Source organism: Schistocerca piceifrons, chromosome X (genome assembly GCF_021461385.2).
Source record: "Schistocerca piceifrons isolate TAMUIC-IGC-003096 chromosome X, iqSchPice1.1, whole genome shotgun sequence".
Lineage (NCBI taxonomy): Eukaryota > Metazoa > Arthropoda > Insecta > Orthoptera > Acrididae > Schistocerca > Schistocerca piceifrons.
Window position 1 is genome coordinate 290409514 of NC_060149.1, and position 12149 is coordinate 290421662.

A 12149-nucleotide genomic window follows, 5' to 3' on the forward strand; every position below is an offset into this window, starting at 1 on the left:
GCATACAAAGGCCGAAAGAGTGTTGGGGAAGTGGACTCAACTTAAGCCAACTGAAACGTCAAAATATGTTTACCCAAGACAACAGGCAGGATATTTTTGAACCGTTTGTGCAGATGGAAGATCACAGCAGACACAGAGAATTCACCTCTGGACACGTGAAAAATGTTGGCAGGAAACAGATCGAACTATGGCTGAATCAAGGAGAAAAATTTGAACACTATATGCTTTAACAGTCGATGAGAATAACATTAAGGTGTCTCAGAAGAAAACGTTTCTACAGGCATCCTCAATTACAGATGTAACAGAACATGCACAGTAAAACTTCATTTATACGTTTTTCACATACACGTTTTTCTCACATATACATTTTTTTCGGTAGTCCATTGAAAAACATATAAATGAAGTTTTACTGTATTGTGTTCAAACATTATGTATTACCTCAAAGAAAATGATCTATTGACACACAGTCAACACGTGCGCTATACGAGATTGGAATAATAGATAATTGTGAAAGTGGTTCAATGAACTCTCTGCCAGGACCTTATATGTAATTAGCAGAGTATCCATGTAGATGTAGATGTAGATATAGATGTGGGGACCAATATGGACACGACTAAAGAAAATAAATTAAAACAAACTGAGGGGCAAACTGAGACCTCAGACATCCGAACATTGGGCTTAGGAACAATGGAAGGCATTCCCACAACTGAATCAGGTTCTAGACCGGAGCCAGTATTGGGAACTGTAACCGAGAAGTTGGACCAGATCAAGATTTAAGCCTTGTCTGTGGCCCAGAGGAGGAAACTACTCAGGGAACAGAGGAGAAAAGAAAGGAAAGAATGGCTTCCTAAAGACAAGTGGAGGGAATTAAAGGGGCTCCAATACAAAGGCATCAATGACGACGCTGATACGGTTATATACTTCGTGAATCATCTTCAAGCTAACACTGATCTAATTAGTGACTTAGTGTTGTAACTGCCATCGTCATACAAATATGACACAGCTAAAGCTATTATTCTTGACCATCTTTCTCATCCTCTGGCAAATGCCATCCAACAAAATCTATGAGGAGCACCTAGAGGATATACTTGAATATCATTTGTGATGATGTTTATACACCATGACGACTCCAGAATACATGCCCCACATCGTGTTTCACACTTGGTGTATAGTGAAACTGCCATAAGAACAATTAAACTTTTGTCCCCCACTGGACATCAAACTTCACCTGGACCATCAATCATTCCAACTGATTAAGCACTGCCATCTCACTAACACAGCGCAGGTGGGAACACAGGCACTCCCTTTACCCATTAGCCGAACAAACCTGGCTTCAGAACAGTCTACAGCCGAATGCCCAAGGCCCCTCCAGCAGGTGAATTCGGATGGCACAACCAGTGCTAGTCACACACGTCTGACAGTTAACCCCATTGTAGGTCTCAAAGAACAGTTGGTGCTGCAGCGTGGAGCTATAGACTTTGCTGTGTGTTTCCAATTGATTTGCGCAAGTAGAATTTGGTGACATGATCCGCGACAACACGGATGGGCACCAAGCTATGTTCCATTCCATCAACTCTACAGATGGAAAAGGTCTGATATTTGTTCAGGACATCTCAAGAAATCTCTTATATTTAACGGGAGCAGAATTGAACATGATATCCACACCCTACATCACAGGACCTACATCACAGGCCCTACCTTGCCGTCAAAACTATTCTGATGTAAGGCTAACAAGACAGGGTTAAGGGTCCACAGTGCTATTGAACTGCAGATTCAGCTCATGTCAGATGTATACTTTCCACGAACCTTCCAAGTGGCTGACATGGATGAAGCAGTTATATGAACAGATTTCTCAAACATTGATGCACCATCAAAGAAAGATGCACATACCCTGTCTGCAACACACGTATAACTACCATACCCGCACTCACATAGTAAGTGTGTCTGCCAGTGCAGCCAGCTGTTTCATGTGGCAGTCTTGTGATGGAAAGCACCGAGAGCGACATTCTCCACATAAGAAACACAACATCTAATCGACACCACTTCAAGGGATCAGCTCAGACCTCTGCCACACACTTCTACTGCTTTCATCCTCTTCCACTGATAACTTAATGCTCTCTACTACAGATATCTCGGACAATACAACCCCAGTGACAAGTTAGTGACAGCACGTTGCACACTCCTGCTGCCTCAGTAGTATTTCCTCCTCCCCCCCCCCCCCTCCCCCACCCTCGCGCCCCTCTCCAATAACACAGTAAAATAGTGTCAATTTTGATTGGCGTGGGCCACAAGGCATCTCAGCTACAACTACATAAGTTTGCGATGCAAGTAAGCTAGCCCAAGAACTTCTCCAAAATGGAACAAACCGCCCTTCAGGCAGCAGTGTCATCCCCGATTCAAGAACAACAGGTTCTTATCGACCATGAGTGACTGCAGACACCGTAAAGCTAGAATCATCATTGACAATTATCATATTCGACATATATATGACTCTGCACAACTTGGTAATGGGGTTTGAGTCGCTAGTGTCACTGACTGTTGTAAATGATACTCACAGATACCCATGATTGTAGGAGGCATTCCTAAAATAACACTGATCACCCCTTTTGGCTTGTTCCAGAACCTGCTTCGTGCCTTATGGGCTGGTGAATGAGGCCCAAACATGACGACACATCATTGCCGCGAGGTGACATTTTGCTATGCATATCTAGATATTTTAATCTTTTCCACCTCAGTCGAGGATCAGATAAACTTTCAGCAAGTCGTACAAGCTTTTAAGGCTAATGGTGTGGAAGTCAACCATGATATATCTCAATTACACTGAGATTCTGTGACATTTAGAGACCATAAAGTAGACACTGATGGCACCCAGCCACCATCTGATCAGATTGATATCACCTATAACCTACCTAGACCTACAATTTTCAAAGAATTGCACTGTTTCTGGGAATTGTGAAGTTTCACAGGTGAAGTCAATCAAAGAACACATTAATTCCGGTTTTTTTAATGGATGCCATTACAGGCAAACATATATCTGGTTCACTCCAGGTTCAAAGGAAAGACTACGTGATACATGCGTTCATGGCACTCACAATCAAACAACAAAATGGACACAGTATTAAACAATAACCACGAGATTGCTTCAATAAACATGGTCAATCCTGTTTGGATGGTAACTGACGACTGTCCTGCAAATATAACTGTTACGCAGTGAGGGTCGCGTGAAACTGTTTCTGACTCTTGTGATTCCACCCCGCTACTCACTGTGACCCCCTTTCCAGTGCAAACCTCACCCACTACAGTGCAATCACCACATCTCCAATTGACAGTAGCTCACCAGGACGCCAAGTAGCCTCTACGCGACTGCAAGCATCAGACACGATGTTTAGCATCAACGTCTCCCATCACTGTGCAGAGCACCTGTATGACAATACACTTTCCGCGTGCTGTAAGCCTATGTGTGACTGCAACAGTGGCATGAGACCACATGTGATGCTTGTTTCATATCCGGCCGAAGCTGGATGATGCCAAGATTGATGATAGAATCGAGAGCAATGGACTTCTCAACATAAGCAAGCCTGTAAATATGGGACATACAGCAACACCGTGCACTCGGGCAGGATGACATCTTCAAGCACCTGCACGGCTATGAGACTACATCATACCTGGAGGCATCAAACCTGTTTCTGTCGACTCCATGAGAAATGGGCTGACGTGCCCTCCTAAGAGCAGACCACGACATGGTTGGTCGCACAAATTTGCATCCCATGTGTGATGGCACAGTTAAATTCAAATTGCACTCTAAAAATTTTTTATTACTATCAAGTGAAAATCAAATCAGTAAAATGACTGATTATACACAATAGGTTAGTGTTGAGGAAACCTCTATAACTATGCCAGTCACCACCTATTTTGGCAATCTCCAGACAAATGATCAGAGTAGTAAGTAATATATTCAAATGTTTTATGTTTTTTGTGTTATACTTTCTGATATTTCCCACACCCACGAGATCGTCTCTCTTTATGGGTCTATGGAATGAAACCTGAATCTAATCTAATCTCTAATCTTAGTTTTATTCATTACTACTGCTCTTAAAGAAGCTTTGTTTTTGTACAGCTGAAATGGAAACAACAGAAAAGAGTGGAAAAATTATTGATTTTTCATGTTTAGAGAGTAGTGATGACCCTGTTGTTGATCATGATTTTGTTGTCAGAACAGCTGACAATTTATCGTGCAGCAGTACACAGGTGAAAGGGAAACCTGAGAAATACAAGGGTAAAGGTTTTGTAACACATGTATTTAAGCATTTCATTTTAACAAGATGAGTTTTTATTTTTAGGAGAGAATTCCTTACAAACTGATTGGCAACCCTTGGATGGATATCCACCCACCTCCACAGCAGAATGTAACGCAAAACATTTCTCACCAGACAGTGTTAGGACATGACAATGCTCAAGTAATGAAAGGAAGTCTCCTTAAAGGAGTAGGAATCCACCCTCATGAATAGTAAACAGAGTGAATGAATCCCTCAACAGGGGTTTGGCATACAAAGGCCGAAAGAGTGTTGGGGAAGTGGACTCAACTTAAGCCAACTGAAACGTCAAAATATGTTTACCCAAGACAACAGGCAGGATATTTTTGAACCGTTTGTGCAGATGGAAGATCATAGCAGACACAGAGAATTCATCTCTGGACACGTGAAAAATGTTGGCAGGAAACAGATCGAACTATGGCTGAATCAAGGAGAAAAATTTGAACACTATATGCTTTAACAGTCGATGAGAATAACATTAAGGTGTCTCAGAAGAAAATGTTTCTACAGGCATCCTCAATTACAGATGTAACAGAACATGTACAGTAAAACTTCATTTATACGTTTTCCACATACACGTTTTTCTCACATATACATTTTTTTCGGTAGTCCATTGAAAAACATATAAATGAAGTTTTACTGTATTGTGTTCAAACATTATGTGTTACCTCAAAGAAAATGATCTATTGACACACAGTCAACAGTGGCGCTATACGAGATTGGAATAATAGAGAATTGTGAAGGTGGTTCAATGAACCCTCTGCCAGGACCTTAAATGTAATTTGCAGAGTATCCATGTAGATGTAAATGTAGACGTAGATATAGATGTGGGGACCATTATGGACACGACTAAAGAAAATAAATTAAAACAAACTGAGGGGCAAACTGAGACCTCAGACATCCGAACATCGGGCTCAGGAACAATGGAAGGCATTCCCACAACTGAATCAGGTTCTAGACCTGAGCCAGTATTGGGAACTGTAACCGAGAAGTTGGACCAGATCAAGATTTAAGCCTTGTCTGTGGCCCAGAGGAGGAAACTACTCAGGGAACAGAGGAGAAAAGAAAGGATAGAATGGCTTCCTAAAGACAAGTGGAGGGAATTAAAGGGGCTTGAACCTAAAAGCCCCTAGAAGAAACTGTCTCAGGTTGAAGGGAATACGTACACCCCCAAAATGTCAAAGACAGGCAGTAAGTGGAGCCCACAAAGATCCGAGGCAAGAAATAGGGAAACAGATCTACAGTACTGTAGCCTCGGTTTTTAGGGTGGTAGTTATGCAGGAAGGCTATCCACTGGTAGCCATCACCTCGCAGCAGGAGGAACTTGTACAGGGCCCTCTTTTAAAAAAAATTGAGGGGGGGGGGGGGGGGGTGCTGGTCCAGGACCCAATTTCAGGAAGGTCTATCTAGATCATGGTGTCCTCATTTTTGTCTGTGAGGGGGTGCACTCAGTGGAATGGCTTAAGGACAAGCTGCCCATCATATCCCCGTGGGAAGATGCGAAGCTGCTGGTCAAGATGGCAGCAGAGCTTCTTAAGACCACAAAGGTATCAATATGGGTACCAAAGATCCTTAAGGATGTCTCCCCTGACTCTGTTTGGGGAAAATAGTGGCCCACAACCCAAAAGAAGACTGAAGAATGATCAACCAGAAGGTTGTACCAGGAGGAGGAACCCTGGTAGTGGAGGTCGGAGAGAAGTCCCTGAAGGTGATGCGAGAGCAAGGCCTGAAATTGCTTTTAGGGTTCTTGCAGGTCACCATCAGGGTTATCAAAGACCTCAAAGGCAATGATGGAATCAAGACGGAGACTGGAGGTGCTGCAGATTAATCTGCACCACAGTAAAGGAGCCCCTGCTGTCCTGAGCCACTGCCTGCAGAGGCAGGAAATGGACGTGGTCCTGATACAAGAACCCTACTTATATAAAGGGGGCGTATCGGGCCTCGGTCGTACTGGAGGTGCTGATTTATGCTAGGAATCTAAGAAACTCAAGAACATGCATCAATGTAAGAAATGGAATTTCTTTCATGCCAATGATGAATTTCTGCTACAGGTACCTAGTGACCATTAGAATGCAGCAATGTGAGGAAGGTATCATGAGGGAAATTGTTTTGGTCTCAGCATACCTTCCTTACAAAGACAGCTCACCTCCTTGCTTGGAGGTGAGGAGACTGGTATAAGCTTCCCATCAGCAAGGTCACCAGCTGTTGGTGGGTTGTGATGCCAATGCCCACAACCTAATGTGGGTCACCAAGGACACAAACAGTAGAGGTAAGAACCTTCTTGAATTTCTTTTACCTAACAACTTGGGAGGTCCTGAATAGTGGCAATGAACCTACATTCAGGAATAGCAGAAGGGAAGAAGTAATTGACATAACCTTTGGTTCCATAATGATGGGCAGGTATGTCAAACAATGGCATGTGGCGTTAGAGCCATCCTCATCGGACCATGTGTACATTAAATTCAAGGCTGAAATGGGAATCAGACCTATAGAAATCCCAGGAAAACAGACTGGGAGACATATAGGAGGGACCTTGACTTAGGCTTATCAGAAATTAAAACCTCAATAAGGAATCCAGTAGAGTTTGAGGATGTAGCAGAGGCTCTTACCTCCACCATAGTGACCTCAAATCAGGACAACTGCACAATCATGAAGAAGTGCACAAATTGGAGTGTGCCTCGGTAGAACAACAACTTGGAAACGCAAAAAACAGGTACAAAGACTGTTTAACCTTGCGAGACATAAAGGACAATGGGCAAAATATTTTGAGGCCCTTGTCAACTACAATCTTGCAATCAGACAAGCAAAGGAGGCATCCTGGAAGGCATTCTGTGAGGAAGTGGAGAGCACAGCTGCTCAAGCCAGACTTCACAGAATCGTCACTAGAGCACCAACCAATCCAGGAGGTACGTTGAGGAAGAAGGATGGGGAATACACAAAGACAGCACATTAGATGCTGGAACTGCTCCTCAAAACTCACTTTCCTCAATATAAGAGAGGACTGGGAAATGGCCAAGGAGTGTTCAGACTTCAATAAAATCCAATGGGTGGTGGGAACATTTCAACCGTTCAAGTCATGGGTCCCAGATGGGATATTTCCAGCTCTCCTGCAACAGGCAGGAGAGGATCTCATAAGAGTCCTATGCAGGTTATTCAGGTTTAGCCTAGCAGTAGGAATCATTCCCAGTGCTTGGAGAGCAGTGAAGATAGTTTTCATTCCAAAGCCAGGGAATATTGATCATACCAAGGCCAATCAGTCTGTCCTCCTTCATTCTCAAAACATTGGAAAAACTGATTAATGTATACATTAGGGAGAGAAAGTTAATTAGGGCCCCCCTACATTCAAACCATCATGCATATCGACCAGGTAAATCATGTGAGACAGCTCTCCAGCAACTCATTGGGAGGGTGGAGAAAGCACTTCACTTCCAAGAAATAGCCCTCTGCATCTTCCTAGATATTGAGGGGCCTTCAGTAAGATGACCTTCGATTCCATGGTAAGGGCAGCAGAGGTGCATGACCTAGGGACCACTATATGTAGGTGGACCAAGGCCATGCTTAGTGGAAGGAAGGTAGAGGCTACCATGATGAATGAAAAGATGGTAATTAACACCACTAGAGGTTGCCCACAAGTAGTAGTTCTGTCCATTTTATTGTGGAATCTAGTGGTGAATGAACTCATTGAGGAACTAAATTCCAGACAATGCTTCTGCCAAGGATACACAGGTGACCTTGTCATAGTAATACTTGGCAAATTTAATGACAAAGTTAGAAATATGGCATGAGGAGGATTGGTCATTGTGCAAGACTGTTGTGGTGCCATTCACAAAGAGCCATATCCAACACTCAAGTTGGAATTTAAAGCTCTTCGATGAAACTCTACCTGTGAAGGGGAAAGTGAAATATCTAGGGGTAACCTTAAATGAGAAGCTAACATGGACCCCTCTCTTTAAGAGTATCTGCACCAAAGCAAAATGTACTCTAGTGAGTGATAATAGAGCTTGTGGTAAAAACTGGGGGCTAAGCCCCAGAGGTATGCACTGGATATAGACCGCGGTGGTTAGACCTAGGATTTCCTATGGGGCCGTATTGTGATGGAAGAAGGTAGAATAGTGGGTTGCAGCTAAGGAGCTTGCTAAGGTGCAGAGACTGGCATGCTTAGCCGCAACAGGTGGAATTAGCAGCACACCAACCGCTGGGATGGAAGTCATGCTGGACATTCCTCCAACTACACCTTTGGGCCAAGATGGAGGCAGCAGCTGGGGCATGATAAAAACTCAATCTCATCAAGATATACACACTAAGATAGTGAGTGAGGTAAATATAGGAATGGCTGGGGAAATGCCGGCCGACTATATAATAACTCCCAACTGCTTCAACAAGCCTTACAATATAATAATCGGAAGCAGTGAGCAGTGGGGAAAAAACAGTTTGACACCGTATGGTTCACCGATGGGTCGAAATCAGACCAAGGCATTGGGGCAGGGGTGTACGGGGTTGAGCCAAGACTGCAGGGCATTGTCTCTCTAGGAAAACTGGCCTTGGTACTGCAAGCTGAAATAACTGCAATCAGGGCATTTGTGGAGGAGAATATGCATAGGTGCTACAAGGACCATAGAATCTACATCTATTCAGACAGCCAGGCAGCCCTGAAATCCCTAGAAGCTCCTGCAATGAGATCGAAGACTGTTGCAGAATGCCACAGGGCTCTGGTGGAGCTAGGGGGAAGCAACAGGGTAAACCTAGTGTGGGTCCCTGGCCACTCAGGGATCTGTGACAATGAGCAAGCTGACAGACTGGCCAGGATGGGGGCAATGACTCCATTTATTGGACCGGAACCTGTCCTGACAATCACCAAGGCTATGATCAAACTAGAACTATGGAACTGGCTTAGGAAACAGCACGTAGAATATTGGACCAAGGTCCATAAATAAAGTCATGGTAAGATAATGATGCCCAAGTCATGCTTTAAAAGAAGCTCTGTAATCCTGGGATTGAACAGGAAAGAGATCAAACACATGACTGGAGTGGTGACCGGCCATAGTAACTTCAAAAAACACCTACACACAATGGGTACAACAGAAGAAGAACCTAAATGTAGGCTCCGTGATGAGGGTGAAGAAACTGCATCACACCTAATCTTCGAATGCATGGCGTTGGAGAGCAAAAGATACAGAATCTTCGGGACAACTAGACCTGAAGAAATTGTGTCTAATAAAAAACTGGTAAAGGGACTCCTTGCACTATTTAGGGCACTGGTTGGCTCAACTAGATATACAGGGAGTGATACCGCACAATAAACTCGGTTTTGGTGCAGGCAGTGGTGGGTTTACCTAAGCTGTTTTAGCTTCCCTGTAAAAATCAAATCAAAGAGACTGCCTGCACTATTCTTGTCTGTCATCTTTTAGAATACTGCTGCACAGTGTGGGATCCTTACCAGATAGGACTGACGGAGTACATCAAGAAAGTTCAAAGAAGGGCACCATGTCTTGTATTATCATGAAATAGGGGAGTGTGTGTCACTGAAATGATACAGGCTTTGGGGCAGACATAATTAAAACAAAGGCATTTTTCACTGCAGCAGAACCTTCTCACTAAATTTCAATCACCAATTTTCTCCTCTGAATGAGAAAATATTTTGTTGATGCCAACCCACATATGGATAAACTATCGTTATAATAAAATAAGGGAAATCAGAGCTCGCACGGAAAGATATAGGCATTCGTTTTTTTCCACGTGCTATATGAGATTGGAATAATAGAGAATTGTGAAGGTGGTTCAATGAACCCTCTGCCAGCCACTTAAATGTAATTTGCAGAGTATCGATGTTGATGTTGATGTAGATGTAGATGAGGCTGAGGGTGAGGACTGCCATGAAAAAATTGGGAGCAGATGGAATTTTTGTCACCTGAGATTTAAGCATTCCAAAAGGGGAATACAATACACCTGAAGCAATGGAGTCAGTGTGAGAGCATGTGTAGAGTCACATTAAACAAGGAAAGAAACAGGCATAAAATACCTTGATGCCAAACAGAGCATTGCAAAGATGCACAGAATGTACCAAGAATGGATCAAGGGAATTAAATAGGTAAAATTTTTTAAACACAGTTTTTGTGGAAAATCAGTGGTCATGAAATACTATTAAAATATAATAAAACAGTTTAGACCACATCTTTTTTATTTTTATTTATTTATTTTTTTGAAAATGGTGACTCCTTGCTGATTGTTGGAACTGGTGCCACTGTTCTTCACACCATCCAAAAGCAGTTGGTGCTCCACACCACCAGCTCCAGCAGTCAGCAAGGAGCAATGGTTTGAGGATGATCAAACATTGATCCATCTTCTAAAATAAAATATCTTATGCAGTCTACACTGTTTTCATTACATCTTTAGAAGTAAATATGTCTCCTAGAATCCCGTCACATTAAAGCAATACACTGATATATTCAACCGAGAATACAGGGTGTCCCATTTTAATCTATACTGGTCGATATCTCTGGAGCGGCACAATTCTGCAAAAAAAGTCTGTAGTAAAAGTTGTAAGGCTCGAAGATGGTCATGGAGTAGTTACCCCAAAATGACCTTAAACCCTGTTATCAAGGTCAAACCAAGGACAAGTTCATTTTTGCTAATGGTAACTCCTATTTTGTATTCCATATTCGTATTCTACATGAAAAAGCATTGTATGCAGTTATTTTTTTTTTTTTTTTTTTTTTTTTTGAGAGAGAGAAACCAATAGTTTGTTGCCAGGGGGCACTTCATTGGAACTTTTCCAGGACACCACGAAGCGAGATCGGGAAAAATTTTCAATGAAAATCTTGTATGGTTTCTGAACTCTGTCTACTGGTGAAATTTTTGTGAACTTGAAGTGGCCTTGAAATTCTTCAGTATGGATTAACCTGAAAGCAAATACCGTCAGCATTAGCGGAACCCAATGTGCACCACTTGGAGGGGTGCCGAATTAGAGACCAGTATTGTGCTTGTGTAGGCACAATCAGAGAACAGAAGGATGGAGCTTTGAGGCTAACTAATAAGTGTCATTGTTGGGGAATTTGAAATCATGCCTGAGGGTTCAGAGAAATTTTACCTTTTCTGAAAATCTGTGCTGTGTGCTGTGCTCACTTAGAATGATTCTTGACCGACGTGACTTATAAATTTTTCTCTTATGGACATTGAAAAAATGTTTGTTAAGGGATTTAAAAAAATTCTACCTTGTCAAACTCTGATTAATTTTGCCTCGTGGGACTCAGTACAAACTCATCTAGCGAGACTCTAATGAGTTCCTGTGAAGTGAAATTTTTCCAAATCTGCACAAGCAAAATTAGTCTCAACGCGAATGTTTGGAGCCCATAAGAGAAAAATTTATCTGAGTCACCTTGTCTCGCAATTGACTTTCTCGGGCCCATCTTTTGTTTCTCCTTCTCTCCATATTTGAAAAGGATGGATTCCATGGGGTATTTCATTATTTTATTATTTACATCAATATCGAGATATGTAAAGGTGCTCTCTTGAAAGACAAACATCCGTTAGACACCTAAGTAATTTTCTGAAAGAGTGCACTTGAATACTGTATGTTTTGGCTTCATGTTGTGGTGTGAACAACAGCGAGCATGTATAAACAAATGGGTCGCATAAATTGTAACAAATCAATTGTCCTGCAACATGCTTGCCGGATGTTTCGTCGAACGAAAAACCTAAGAAAACCAATAGTAGTAAAAGTGATAAGTACAATTTATTTTTCGAGTCTAATCTGTCCGAAATGACTGATTACATGCCATAAGAAATAGTGAGAATGATAACAATTGTTCGTGAGTGTCACAATAATTATGCAGCAGC